At 53.6% G+C, this 14,841-nt stretch overlaps 1 long non-coding RNA gene across 3 annotated transcripts in view; it reads right to left on the reverse strand.

Moving 5' to 3' along the window:
* The window catches only part of LOC123361681, a 55,094-nt gene that overhangs the window by 17,191 nt on the left and 23,062 nt on the right, over nt 1-14,841 (reverse strand). The gene's annotated exons all lie outside the window — the stretch shown is intronic.

Below are 14,841 nucleotides of genomic sequence, written 5' to 3' on the forward strand. Positions count from 1 at the left end.
ATTGGTGCCCTAGCTAGGTTACAAAATGAAAAGGAAAAAAAAAAAGCACAAAGGAAAGGAAAGGTTAGCAATCCTGGAGTGGCTGTGAAAGGGAATGTAGGCCCATCAGGCCCACTTTGGCAGTTGTGGCAAAGTTCTGACCTTGCCCCCGTGGGCCCTGCGCTTCTAGGCGGTTTATGCTAGCCTCAGTGGCTCACTGTGACCCTCCACGTAGCCCTTCTCTCTCTAGGGCCAGGGTTACAGTCTACTGAGCCCTTTTCATCATAGGCCAGCAAGGAGGTTGGTGAGAGAACTCCCACAGTCTCTGTTGTCCCTGGGGCTTATTTCAGAACAGTTTAGCCTCCTGTCCTGACAGGGGCCTGACTTCCCCTCTGTAGGAAGCCAGGGTGGCTTCCCTCCGAGCCGGAGCGGAAACCGCCGCACTCTCCGCCGGAGGGGGCGGGGCCAGGCCAAGTTTGGTCCGACCCCAGCGACGGGAGGGGCGGAACGCGGAGTACAAAGGGCGGGGCCCTTTGCTCAGTCGGGGCAGCACCACGGAGGGAGGCGGACGCAGACGCCGCGCTGCTCCCTTCCGACCTGGCTGCCAACCCCGGTGAGGCGCGGGGCTAAGGGAAGCCCGACCAAGAGGACGGACGGGACTCCCCGGGACTGCCTGGTGCCAAGTGCTCCGAGGGACAGGAGGATCCGGAGCCCGTGGAGGAGCTGGAGCTGCCAGCCGCGGTCTATCCGGCCGAACCTGAGGGGCGCGCTCCGAACTCCTGCCAGCGTTCCCCTGCTAAAGGGGTACGCTAGAGACTCCTGCCAGCGCTCCCCTGCTTGAGGGGCGCGCTGCGAACTCCTGCCAGCGCTCCCCTGCTAAAGGGGTGCACTAGAGACTCCTGCCAGCGCTCCCCTGCCTGAGGGGCGCGCTGCGAACTCCTGCCGGCGCTCCCCTGCTAAAGGGGCGCGCTAGAGACTCCTGCCAGCGCTCCCCTGCCTGAGGGGCGCGCTGCGAACTCCTGCCTGCGTTCCCCTGCTAGAGGGGTACGCTAGAGACTCCTGCCGGCGCTCCCCTGCCTGAGGGGCGCGCTGTGAACTCCTGCCAGCAGTCCCCCTGCTAGAGGGGTACGCTAGAGACTCCTGCCGGCGCTCCCCTGCCTGAGGGGCGCGCTGCGAACTCCTGCCAGCGTTCCCCTGCTAGAGGGGTGCGCTAGAGACTCCTGCCAGCGCTCCCCTGCCTGAGGGGCGCGCTGCGAACTCCTGCCAGCGGTCCCCCTGCTAGAGGGGTGCGCTAGAGACTCCTGCCGGCGCTCCCCGACCTGAGGGGCGTGCCGCGGACCTCAGCCAGTCAGAGACAGGGAAACCACCCCTCCCTCGCTGACGCCACGGCGGTAGCCCAGGCCGCGCGGCTTACAAGTGGCACCTGACCAGGGACTTGAACCTATCCCTGTCGGAAGGGATTAGGGCCAGGGCACAGTTGACGCCCTGGGTTGAAGATGGAGATGGAGGCCCTTATTTAATTCCTGGCCGAAAGCCAGCAGCAGCAGCAGCAGCAGCTCGTACAACAGCTGGGGGCCCACCAGCAGCAGCTACTTCAAACCTTGGGGGTCCAGCATCGGGAGCAACAGACCCAATGTTTCCAGCAACTCGCCACCCTGTGGCCGAGCCCCGGTGGCGTTCCACCAGGGGGGGCCGCTTCACCTGCCCCCCCTGCACCACCGGTTCGTCTGGCCAAGATGGGGCCCGAGGATGACCCCGAGGCGTATCTCGTCACCTTTGAGCGGGTGATGGCAGTGGCCGGGTGGGCACCGGACCAGTGGGCGACCCTCCTCGCCCCCTATTTGACGGGGCCCGCGCGGAAGGCTTACCGGGGGCTCCCCGACGATGAGGCTCGGGTTTATGCGCGAGTGAAAGCCGCCATCTTGGACGCTTTCGACATTACCCCCGAGACCTTTCGACGGCGGTTTCGGGGAAAGCGGTATCCTCCAGGCGCCCGGCCCCGGGTCATCGCACAGGAACTAAAAGACGCAGCTAGCAGGTGGCTACAGCCCGAGCGTAGAACTGCGGCGGACGTGACAGAACAGATCATCCTTGAACAATTCATACACATTCTCCCGACGCCCGGACGGGCGTGGGTGTTGCGGCACCGACCTCAAACACTGTGAGCGGCCATCACCCTCATGGAGGACTTTCTAGAAGCCGAGGCCCCTCTAGGGCCGGCCGCCCGCGGCCCCCAGGTAGGACCGGGCACTCAAAGACTGGAGAGGGGGCCCAGCTCCAAGCCTGGGACGCCGCCCCGAGGCCGGCGGCCAGAGGGCGGCGGGACCTCTTCTCCCCGACACCCAGAGCGCCACCGCATACCGGCTCCGGACGCTGGACCCGGCCCCCAGGACCTGGCCAACCCCGCGCGCCCCCCGGCGCCCCCACCCGTTCCGGGAGCCCGGAACTAGGCCCCTGCTTCCGGTGTGGGGAGAACGGCCACCTGCAACGAGACTGTACGGCGATGGAGTGCGACTTTGGCCGCGTGTATGCTGGGGAGCGTCGAGCCCGCCCGCCCTCCGCGGCCAAAGTAACGGCTCCCATGGAGGTTGCCGGGACCCACGTGGTGGGTCTAATCGATTCAGGCTGTGGACAGACTCTTGTTCGCCAGGCGCTCCTTCCAGATGGCCAGCGGAGCATGGGGGAGGTTCGGATCCAGTGTATCCATGGCGACGTAAGACCGTACCCCACGGTCCAGGTCCCACTCACGCTGAACGGAGCAACCCAGTTACTGAACGTGGCAGTGGCCCCGTCCCTGGCCTATCCGGTTATTCTGGGCCGGGACTGGCCAGGTTTTGTCGAGGTGCTCCGATTCTTATCCCCGGCCGAGGCGTTCGAGGGGGCGTCCTCCGTCCTCAGAAACCGATAGCGGCCCCAGTACCCGGGCCAATCCGGAGGCTGCCCCATTTCTCATCCCCGGCCTGGACGGACAGGGGACAGGGCGTCCCTCTGACGGCACCGTGGACTTTAGCCGGGATCAACGGGAGGACCCTACCCTCCGGTTTGCCTAAGTCGAGGGGGATGTCGTGGACGCCCACCGAACTACCCAATGGCCTAGGTTCGAGCTCAGCCGCGACCGCCTCTACCGCGTGGAGCGAGACCCTCGAACCGAAGAGGTCCGGACCCAACTCGTGGTCCCCCGCATTCACCGGCAGGCCGTCCTGAAGCTGGCCCACGACATCCCGGCCGCAGGCCATCTAGGCCCGGAGAAGACCGTAGCTAGGGTCCTGGCCAAGTTCTTCTGGCCCGGTATTCACCGCGAGGTGAAGGACTACTGTATGTTCTGCCCGGACTGCCAACACGCTGCCTCCGCGGGTGTCCGGAAGGCCCCTTTGGTTCCCTTACCAATCGTGGGTGTGCCCTTTGAGCGGGTAGCGATGGACCTGGTCGGGCCCTTCCCCAAAAGTCAGGCCGGGCATCAATATATTCTGGTCATGATGGACTACGCCACCCGCTTCCCCGAGGCCGTCCCCTTACGCAGTATCACCGCCCACACTATTGCGGCAGAGCTCCTGAAGATCTTTTCCAGAGTGGGCCTCCCTCGGGAGATTCTCACCGACCAGGGAACCAACTTCACGTCTAAGCTGTTCCGTCAGGTATGTGCCCTGCTAGGGATCAAGAAATTGCAGACCTCGGTCTACCATCCCCAGACGGATGGACTCGTCGAGCGGTTCAACCGGACCCTGAACGGGATGCTGCGATGCTTCCCCACCCAGGACCTCCGCCAGTGGGATCAACTACTCCCCCCTTTGTTACTGGCGATTTGGGAAGTTCCGCAGGCTTCCACGAAGTTCTCTCCATTTGAGCTCCTCTATGGGCGACGGCCCCGCGGCGTGTTGGACCTCCTAAGGGAAACGTGGGAACACACACTGTCCGCGGCGCAGGGCCTCCTGCAGTATGTCTTGCAACTACAGGGGCGTCTCGCCCGCGTGGGTGAGCTGGCCAGGGAAAACCTAAACACAGCCCAGAGAACCCAGGAGGGGCAATATAATCGGGGCGCGCAGGCCCGAACGTTCGTACCGGGGGATCGCGTCCTCCTCCTACTCCCCTCGGAGGAATGAAAACTCTTTGCCCGCTGGCAGGGCCCCTTCGAGGTGCTCCGCCGGCTGGGGCCAGTCACTTATGAAATCCGGCAACCGGGCCGCCGGAAGGAAAAGCAGATTTACCACATAAACTTGTTGAAGCCCTGGAAGGAACGGGAAGGGCTACTAATTGCCCCGTACCCCCCCGAGCCGGACCTGGGGCCGGGACTCCCTGAGGTGTCTGAAACCGGCGGGCCCCAGCTCGCAGAGACACTCACCCCTGAGCAGCAAGTACAGGCTACCTGTTTAGTCAATGCGTTCCCCAAGACCTTCACCACAAAACCCGGGCGGACTACACTGGCCCACCATGTGATACAAACCGACCCCGGGGTGGTGGTCCGGGGGACGACCCGGCCATTGCCTAGGCGAATGCGGGAGGCCGTGGAAGAAGAAGTCCAAGCAATGTTGGAACTAGGGGTTATTGAGCACTCCCAAAGTGAGTGGCGGAGCCCCGTCGTCCTTGTCCCCAAGCCCGATGGGAGCCGGCGGTTCTGCATTGACTTCCGGAGGGTCAACGCCGTTTCAAAGTTTGATGCGTACCCCATGCCCCACGTAGACGGGCTCCTGGATCGACTTGGGGAAGCCCATTACATCACCATCCTAGACCTTACGAAAGGATACTGGCAGATCCCCTTGGAGCCGCGATCCAAGGAGAAGACGGCCTTTGCCACCCTTTCTGGACTCTATCATTTCACCCGGATGCCGTTCGGCCTCCATGGGGCCCCGGCAACCTTCCAGCGGTTGATGGATCGGGTTCTGCAACCACATACTACCTACGCCGCGGCCTACCTGGATGATGTGGTCATCTATGGCAGTAACTGGGAGAATCATCTCAACCAGGTAGCAGCGGTCCTCCGGGATCTTCGCGCCGCCGGGCTTACAGCCAACCCCAAGAAATGCCAAATCGGATGAGAAGAGATCACTTACCTGGGCTACACCTTGGGTCGGGGACTCGTACGGCCCCTTGTCGGGAAGGTCCAAGCACTCCAGGAATGTCCGCCGCCGACTACGAAGAAACAGGTACGGCAGTTCTTGGGCTTAGCTAGGTACTACCGGCGCTTCGTACCCCACTTTGCAACCCTTACGGCCCCTTTGACCGACCTCTTGACTAAGAATAGCCCTCGCCGAGTGGACTGGTCGGCCGACTGTGAGGAGGCCTTTCAAGCGGTTAAAGCCCGGCTGTGTAGCGAGCCAGTACTTTTCAGCCCAGACTTTCATCGCGACTTTATCGTGCAGACCGACGCCTCCGACGTGGGGCTTGGGGCGGTCCTCTCGCAGGAGGTGGACAGGGAGGAACACCCGGTTGTTTATCTGAGCTGGAAGCTGTTCCCCAGAGAGCGGAACTACTCCGTCCTGGAGAAAGAGGCCCTGGCGGTTAAATGGGCAGTGGACGCCCTCCGCTATTACCTCCTTGGAGCCCCCTTTACGCTTATTACGGATCACGGCCCCCTGAAATGCCTCAATGAGATGAAGGACACGAATCCCCGGCTTCAGCGGTGGTACCTCATGCTGCAACCCTATGCATTTTCGATCCGCCACCGGGCGGGACGCGATAACGCCAACGCGGATTTCCTGTCCCGCCTCGGGGAGGCTGGGGATGCCAGCTCCGGGGACCGGGAGCTGGATTTGAGGGGTGGGGTATGTAGGAAGCCAGGGTGGCTTCCCTCCGAGCCGGAGCGGAAACCGCCGCACTCTCCGCCGGAGGGGGCGGGGCCAGGCCAAGTTTGGTCCGACCCCAGCGACGGGAGGGGCGGAACGTGGAGTACAAAGGGCGGGGCCCTTTGCTCAGTCGGGGCAGCACCACGGAGGGAGGTGGACGCAGACGCCGCGCTGCTCCCTTCCGACCTGGCTGCCAACCCCGGTGAGGCGCGGGGCCAAGGGAAGCCCGACCAAGGGGAAGGACGGGACTCCCCGGGACTGCCTGGCGCCGAGTGCTCCGAGGGACAGGAGGATCCGGAGCCCGTGGAGGAGCTGGAGCTGCCAGCCGTGGTCTATCCGGCCGAACCTGAGGTGCGGGTAAGCGAACCCCGGCCAGCGTTCCCCTGCTAAAGGGGTACGCTAGAGACTCCTGCCAGCACTCCCCTGCTTGAGGGGCGCGCTGCGAACTCCTGCTGGCGCTCCCCTGCTAAAGGGGTGCGCTAGAGATTCCTGCCAGCGCTCCCCTGCCTGAGGGGTGCGCTGCGAACTCCTGCCGGCATTCCCCTGCTAGAGGGGTACGCTAGAGACTCCTGCCGGCGCTCCCCTGCCTGAGGGGCGCGCTGCGGACCTCAGCCAGTCAGAGACAGGGAAACCACCCCTCCCTCGCTGACGCCGCGGCGGTAGCCCAGGCCGCGCGGCTTACACCCTCCCAGGAGATGTTCCTGTAGTGGTGGGTTGGGGGGAACCTGGGCCCAATCTCTACTCCAGGTTCTGGCCCAGGGACCCTAATGGTAGCAGCTGTTGGTAGCTAACTTTTCACTGCCAGAGTTGCTACATTTCCCTGGGCCACTTCCCCACAGCGCTCCTGCTTCTCCCTTACCTTAGGGCTCCCTTACGGATAGTTTGAGGGTGTCTTTATGAAGTGCAGCTGAAGGGCTGGTTACTCTCCCCTAGCTCTCCTCTGCCTGACTAGAGTGAGCCCTTTTTATAGTATCAGCAGGGCCTTAATTAGAGTCAGGTGGTCACATTACCTTAATGGCCTCACCTGACTCTTTACAGGTTAATTAGAGTCAGGTGTTCTCATTAGCCTGGAGCAGCCCCTGCTCTGGTCAGTCAAGGAACAGAAAACTGCCAGTATATCTGCCTTCTGCTATACCCAACTGGCCTGTGTCTATCACACAGTATAATGGTATCTAAAAGTGGGTGCAAATTACAGTAGATTTGCACTGCTGTGGTGGTTTAAAAAGGGCCTGTGTGTGAATGTGACCCAGGCCCTATGTGGATAGTGGTGGCATTCTGTGTATTTCTCATGTGTTTATGTACAGCTGTTTACACATTATATACAACCCTCCACAGGCGGATAAGGGGGTGGGGTGCCAAAAGCCTGACATGCCTGCACAGGGATTTAGCAAGGAATCATTCAGGTTTCTTGACTCTGATCCAGTGGGAGCTTCCGCAGTTTTGTCTTGTCTGATCCTTCGCCAGGCTTCACTAAAGTAAAGAACAGTGCTCTGTAAAGGAACCCCTGTACCTATAAAAACCAGCACTTCTTCCTTCTAAGGGCTCTTTACTTTGTTTCCAACAAATAATCTTCACAGCAGTAATAGTGGTGACATAGCTGAACAATTGCCTTGCCAGGGAACGTTACCTTTGTTTATTCAGTCTGGTAAGTGGCCAGCATATCCCAGCAAGGATACATCACTTCACCCAACACACAGACCCCCAGCTTTCAGGTGTTTGATATATACGGCATAGTTGTGATGGCTACTGCACGACAGCCTGTAGGGATCAAATACGACCCTCCCAGAAACAGTGGAGCAAATCAAAGTTTCTGGTTCCACACTTCCCTTTCAATGCCAATAGCATCACCTTTCCTGCCTCAGCAGTCAGGCTCCTCTGAGTTGTTCCAGTGAGCAGCTCAAGAGCTCCGGAGCCTTCCTTGCTGGTTAATCAAACTATTAACACACTGTCAGTGGGTGCACTCATTCCCTTAATTTGCAACATGAGTGGGAGGGAGAATTCCACTGTCAGTAGTCACTACACCTCTGCTCAGGCCTGATTTAGAAAATTGTCAAACAGTTCCCTGATCCTTTCTTGGTTCTCCTCTTCCACCTGCCAGCCTCAGCGCAAGTGTCAATGTCAGATAGGCTTAGAGCGCCACCTGATTACACAAGTCAGCTCTGGCTCGCTCTCAAAGCTGAACTCAATACTAGAGAGGCACCGCACCGCCCAGAGTCCAAACCTTGAGATCCTGCAATTTTCACTCTGTCCTTTCTCGAGCTAGAGTTGGGAGTCTGCCTGAGTAATGACTGAATAAGGTCCAAAGGGAGGAGCAAGAAGATGTTTTATCAGTAAAAGGAAATGATCATAAGCTTTTTTTAGAGCACCCTTCATCCAGATTTACCCTAAAGTTTACACCTTATTTCCAGTCTGACATACACTGGAGACTGTGATAATATTAAACTCAAAGGGTATGAGCCTGTCTGTCACATGAATTTTACCCCTGTTGTAACTGCATTCAACACAAGGGAGTAACTCCTGCCTTATGTCAGTGTAAGTGAGAAAAGAACCAGGTCTCTTCAGAGGCTCTTATCTAAAATTAAGCCCTGTTTAAAAATTCTGTCAAAAATGTTTTTGACCCACCTGTGAAAAAACTCACTCAGATTGGGGGATGTTTGATGCTCTATGTTATTGATTTTCTCTTTTGGCATATCCTTTACTGCTGTGAGACTTAGATAATTTCCTCACCCCCCTCCACCCTAACTGGGCCCTGATTCAGCAAGGTATTTAAGCTGTTAGGCCCCTAAATTCTCATGAACATCTTAACTCCCATTCATTTGAGTGGGAATTAGGCATCTAAATATCCTTGAGGCTCTGGACTTTACAACCTGATTCTCAGGTACTAAGTTCCCTTTATACTGATCTGACCATTTAAAGGGGACTTAAGGGCAAGTCTACACTACGGTGCTGCAGATGCACAGCAACCGTGATGCATCCGCACTGCTGTAGCACGCCTAGTGAAGACGCGCTATGTCGACAGGACAGCGATCTCCCGTCAGCATAATTACTCCATCTCCATGAGAGGCAGAAGCTATGTTGGCGCCTCCTGCCGACACAGCGCGGTGTAGACACCGCTTTAAGTCGATGTAACCTATGTCACTCGGGACTGTCGTTGCTCCTGAGCAACGTAAGTTACATCAACTTGAGTGGTAGTGTAGACCAGCTGTGAGAATCAGGCAGAAGTCCACCCCTATTCAGCAAAGCAATTAAGCACATGCTTAACTTTAAGCACCTATGTAAGTCTCATTAATGATACTGACCTCCTTTGAGATCTATTGATGAAAAGCGCTGTACAAGAGCTAAGTATTATTAACAATACCAGTTACATTAAGCACATATATAAGTGCTTTGTTGCTTAGTGCTTTTTGAGCAGGCCTTGGTCCTCCAGAGCCTACATTTAGTATTATTCCAGTCAAGCTGTAAGGCCCATATTTTCTCACAGCTATTTGGAAAGGAGGTTGCCTGAAAGGTTGAAATATTTTATCGGGGTTGCCTGTTATTCACTCTTTGTCATCTGTGGTGGGATGTGCATTCTGATATGTTAGTAAAGTAGTGATTTGAGGATTTGGTTACAAAGGTTCATTTTAAGAATTATGAATCACCCACAGCAAAGGATAGGCACTTACTGACTGATACAAATCTATATACATTCAGATAAATGAATAGTCTGCCCTCTCAGGAAAATATTGAGAAAGTAGATCAAAAGGTTTCTTAGACAATTAAATAGTGCAAGAAAAACTACAGATATTTTTTAAATGTGTGAATCAGCATGGTACAAAGAGGGGTTGATACTGCAGCACTGGATGCCAATATAGTAAACTATATATAGAGAGAGAAGGGAAAAAGATAAGGCCAAAATCTGTACTGTCACCATGGGCATCCCCACTGAAGGCAACTGGGTTCCTTGGTGTGCAATACAAGGAAAATATTTGCCTTCTGGTAAGTGATGGCAGGGAGGGGAGAGACAAAGTGAGGAAAGGAGTTCACATATATATAAAATGAAACAGAAAAGCACACCAAAATAGAATGGCAGAATCCTTCAGTTTTGAAGGGTTCTCTAGGACAGTGGATCTCAACCTTTCCAGACTACTGTTCCCCTTTCAGGAGTCCGATTTGTCTTGCGTACCCCCAAGTTTCACCTAAAACTACTTGTTTCCAAAATCAGACATAAAAATACAAAAGTGTCACAGCACACTATTACTGAAAAATTACTTACTTTCTCATCTTTACCATATCATTCTAAAATAAATCAATTGGAATACAACTATTGTAGTTACCTGCCAGCGTATAGTATATAGAGCAGTATAAACAAGTCATTGTCTGTATGAAATTTTAGTTTGTACTGACTTTGCTAGTGCTTTTTATGTATCCTGTTGTAAAACTAGGCAAATCTAGATGAGTTGATGTACCCCCTGGAAGACACGAGAGTACCCCCAGGGGTACATGTACCCCTGATTGAGAACCACTGATCTAGTGAATCAGTTTGACCATCTCCCTGCAACACTGTAACATCATGACAATCTAACAATCCCTAATGGCATGAATGGAGCTGTATCCATCATTATTATTGATTGTAAAGTCAAGAATCCTCAAGTAAGATCAGGGCACCATTGAGCTAAACCCTGTATGAGCACAGTTTAGAGAAAGTTCTTGCCACAAGCTGTTGATAGCCTAAATAGACAAGGCAAACAAAGGCTGAGAGAAAGGGAGTATTATATTGTGTGTCCTTTGGGACACAGACCAGCTTTTTGTTGTGTCTTTGTACAGCCCCTAAGACAATGGGGTCCTGAACTTGGCTTCCTACATGCTACGTAGTAAATTATGATGATGATGCCCATTTTACAGATGGCACACAGAGAAATACATGTATCAAATGAAATATTAGGGAAGGAGAATGTGTGGAAAAACAAGAGGTTAACTCTACCACCAATCCAAGATGAGAAAGAGGCTGGGCTATAAAATCAGTGAGCTAGTGATGAAGAATCTAGGCGGGGGCAGCATTTTCACTTCAGAAGCTGATTCCTCCATCATAGGCCAAAGATTGATTTGACCCAGTAAATTAGCATGTGTTAGCTCTGCTCTGTCAGAGATTTGTTCAATTGCCTCCATCTGCTTCTTTTGTCAGCACTGTAATTTCTGGAAATGATACCTATGCTGTTCAGTCTCTGCTGCCCAAGGGACTGACTTCCCGAGATAGTTGTTAGAGTTCAGTCTTTGACTTGACTCAATGGTGCTTCCTGATACCCCCAGCCACAGGAGCTGGCTTCCTCTGGGCCCCAAGGGTGCTCAACCCCCTGTGCTGCCCAAGGCCCCACCCCCACCCGACCCCTTCCTCCAAACCCCTACCCCCGCTCCACCCCAGGCCCTGTCCCCAGCCCACCCCTTCTCCCAAGCCGCCACTCTGCCTCTTCCTGCTCCCGCCCCACCTCCACCCCACTCAAGAGTGCCTTGTCCTCACTCCTCCTCCCCACCCCCAGTGCCTCCTGCATGTCGCGGAACAGCTGATTGCAGCGGGCAGGAGGTGCTGGGAGGGAGGGGGAGGAGTTGATTGGCAAGGCCGCCAGCCAACAGGAGGCACTGGAGGGGAAGTGGGGAGCTGGCTGCCATTTGGTGCTAGGCACCTGCTAATTTTTTTCCGTGCATGCTCCAGCCCTGGAGCACCCATGGAGTCGGTGCCTATGCCCCCAGCTCTTTGTTTGTAAAAATAAGATTAGCTCACTGAAAACAGAAAGAGCAAGGATCCAAGTGGAACAGAATTGCCTATGGAAATTTACATTTAAAACACAACTTTTGCATTTGGTATTTTTACACTGTGAGATCTAATGTTTTATTTGTCCATAAAACCCAGTGACATATGGATCCTCATGTAAAAAAGAAAAGAGGGGGGAGAGAACTTATTATAAACTGATCATAACATATAGTCATAAAAATTAGGGCTGGAAGGGACCTTGAGGGGTCCTCGAGTCCAGCACCCTGTGCTACGGCAGGACCAAGTAAGCCTAGACCATCCCTGACAGGTGCTTGTCTAACCTGGTCTTAAAATCCTCCAGTGATGGAGATTCCACAACCTCCCTTGAAAGCCTACTCCAGAGTTTGACTGCCCGTATAGTTAGAGAGTCCCCCCCCACCCCGAATAACTAAACTAAATCTCCCTAGCTGCAGATTAAGCTCATTACTTCTTGTCCTACCTTCAGTGGTCATGGAGAACAATTGATCTCTGTCCTCTTTATAACAGCCCTTATCATATTTGAAGACTGTTATCAAGCCTCCCCCCCGCACACCCCCGCAGTCTTCTTTTCTCAAGTCTTAAACATTTTTTTTAATTTTTACTCAGATAAAACATTTAGAAAACCTTGACCATTTTTGTTGATCTCCTCTGGACTCTCTCCAACTTGTCCACATCTTTCTTAAGTATGGCACCCAGAATTGGACACAGTACTCTAACTGAGCCAAACAGAGCAAGGCAATTACATTCAACACTCCTGTTAATACATCTGCAACTGGGTGCCTCCATTGCTACCTAGCGTGCCACACTGCCTGGCCTATTTCTTGATCTCAACCACAAACACACATCAGGTTGTTAGCCTTTCATCACATGTCCATTGATTCTTCACTGATAAAATACAACGAGTGCATTGCAGGCTTACAGCAGAAGACTTCCATGAAGCCTTCTCTCCTCAGTCCAGGCTCATCTTCTGATAGGGTTGCCAACTTTCTGATTGTAGAAAGCTGAACACCATTGCCCCACCCCTGCTCCACCCCTTTCCTGAAGCCCCACCCCCGGCCCTGCCCCTGCTCACTCCATCCCCCCTTTCTCCCACCTCCCTCACTCTCACTGGGCTGGGGCAGGGGGTGGAAGGGGGTGACAGTTCCAGCTGGGGGTGCAGGCCCTGGGGTGGGGCCAGGGATAAGGGGTTTGGGGTGCAAGAGTGGGATTAGGGCTGGGGCAGGGAGTGGGGGCCCAGGAGAGGGTGCAGGCTCCAGGAGGGAGTTTGGGTGCAGGAGGGGGTTCTGAGCTGGGTCAGAGGGTTAGGTTGCAGGCTCTAGGAGGGAGTTTGTGTGTGTGAGGGGGCTCAAGCCTAGGGTAGGGTGTTGGTGTGTGCGAGGGGGTTTTGGATGCAGGCTCTGGGCGGCACTTATCTCAGGTAGCTCCCGGGAAGCGGCCATCCTATCCTTCTGGCTCCTAGGTACAGGGGCAGCCAGGAGCTTTGTGCGCTGCCCCCGTCCACAGGTGCCACCCCCGCAGCTCCCATTGGCTGTGGTTCCTGGCCAATGGGAGATGTGGAGTTGGCGCTCAGGGCAGGGGCAGCGTGCAACACCCCAGGCTGCCCCTGCATCTAGGAGCTGGAGGGACATGCTGGCCACTTCCAGGAGTTGCGTGGAGCTAGCCGCTGCGGCCAACCGGACTTTTAACAGCCCGGTAAATTGTGCTGATTAAAATCACCAGGGTCCCTTTTCAACCAGGTGTTCCAGTAAAAAACTGGACACCTGGCAACCCTATCTTCAGACTCTGAGCTTGACTGTGAGCGCCTTGTTCCTCCCATTTATGTCCTCCCAATTTCTGAGACAACTGTCTCATTCGCATAGCAATTGCCGCCCAAGTGTAATCCCCAACAGAAACTGATTAACTGGCTTCAATTAAGCCTGCACTCTTCTCAGTGTTGCAGAAACCTCAGTCACCATGGTGCTACTAATAGTGCCCAGTCAGGCAGCGCTTTAACATGGCTGTGTAGTCACTGCTCCAGCGCCAGGAGAGAGCTCTCCCAGTGGTGTAATAAAACCACCTCTGCGAGGGGAATGGGTCCCAGTGCTGTAGCACTATCTATACTTCCACTTTAGAGCGCCGAATCTTGCATTGCTCAGGGGGGGAGTTTTTTCACCCCCCTGAGCAAATAAAGTTTCAGCACTGAAAGTGGCAGTGTAGGCAAGCCTTAGTCTTTTTAGCAATTGCATCACTTTGTTGACTCACATTCAATTTGTGATCACTATAACTCCCAGATACTTTTCAGCAGCACTACAGCCTACTCAGTTATTCCCCATTTTGTAGTTGTGCATTTGATTTTTCCTTCCAATGTGAAGTACTTTGCACTTGTCATTATTGAATTTCATCTTGTTGATTACAGACCAATTCTCCAGTTTGTCAAGATTGTTTTGAATTCTAATCCTGTCCTCTAAAGTTCTCGAAACCTCTCCCAGCTTAGTGTCATTCACAAATTTTAGAAGCATACTCTCCACTTCACCTCATTCATGAAAATATTGCCTAGTGCCAGACCAGAACAGACCTTTTCAGGATCATATTAGATCCATCCCCCAGTTTGATAGTGAACCACTGATAACTCCTCTGCAAGTACAGTCTTTCAATCAGTCAGGCACCAACTTTAGCAATTTCTTCTAGACCACATTCCCTTAGTTTGCTTATGAGAATGTTATGTGGGATTGTGTCAAAAGCCTTACTAAAAATCTTGATTTATCCCATATATTGCTTCCTTCCCTCTATCCACGAGGCTAATAATCCTCCGAAAGAAGGAAATTAGGTTGGTTTGGCATGATGTGTTCTTGACAAATCCATGTTAGCATTACATATTTAATACGTATTAAAATTTAAATAAATAAATAAAATTAAGAATGTGTGTTTCATGAGCAAGCCCAAAACAAAAGCTCTGACTAAAAACAAATTGATAGTTTCCATTTGTACATCATGGGCAGTCATAAAGCAAAGAATGTTTGAGCTGGTGGTGCTCATCTGTTTCTTTTAACTAAAGACTTCCGCAGTAACACATGCTCTTCATATAACTTTGTGAATCAGAAAAAAAAATAAGCTGCTTGTTTTATGTATGGTTGAACTCAGAAAATAGACATGATTTTGTACTTCAAGCATCTCTAAGACGTGTTGGTCAAATTCACTTCTGTGATTACCTCAACTGATGTCAATGGCCTTACATCAGAGATAAGTGTGGCCCATTAGCATTGACAAAACTGCTCTCCTGACTTCCCTTCAGAATCACTTCAATACTGAAACCAGGTGCCATGGGAATGAAACATC

Source organism: Mauremys mutica, chromosome 1 (genome assembly GCF_020497125.1).
Source record: "Mauremys mutica isolate MM-2020 ecotype Southern chromosome 1, ASM2049712v1, whole genome shotgun sequence".
Lineage (NCBI taxonomy): Eukaryota > Metazoa > Chordata > Testudines > Geoemydidae > Mauremys > Mauremys mutica.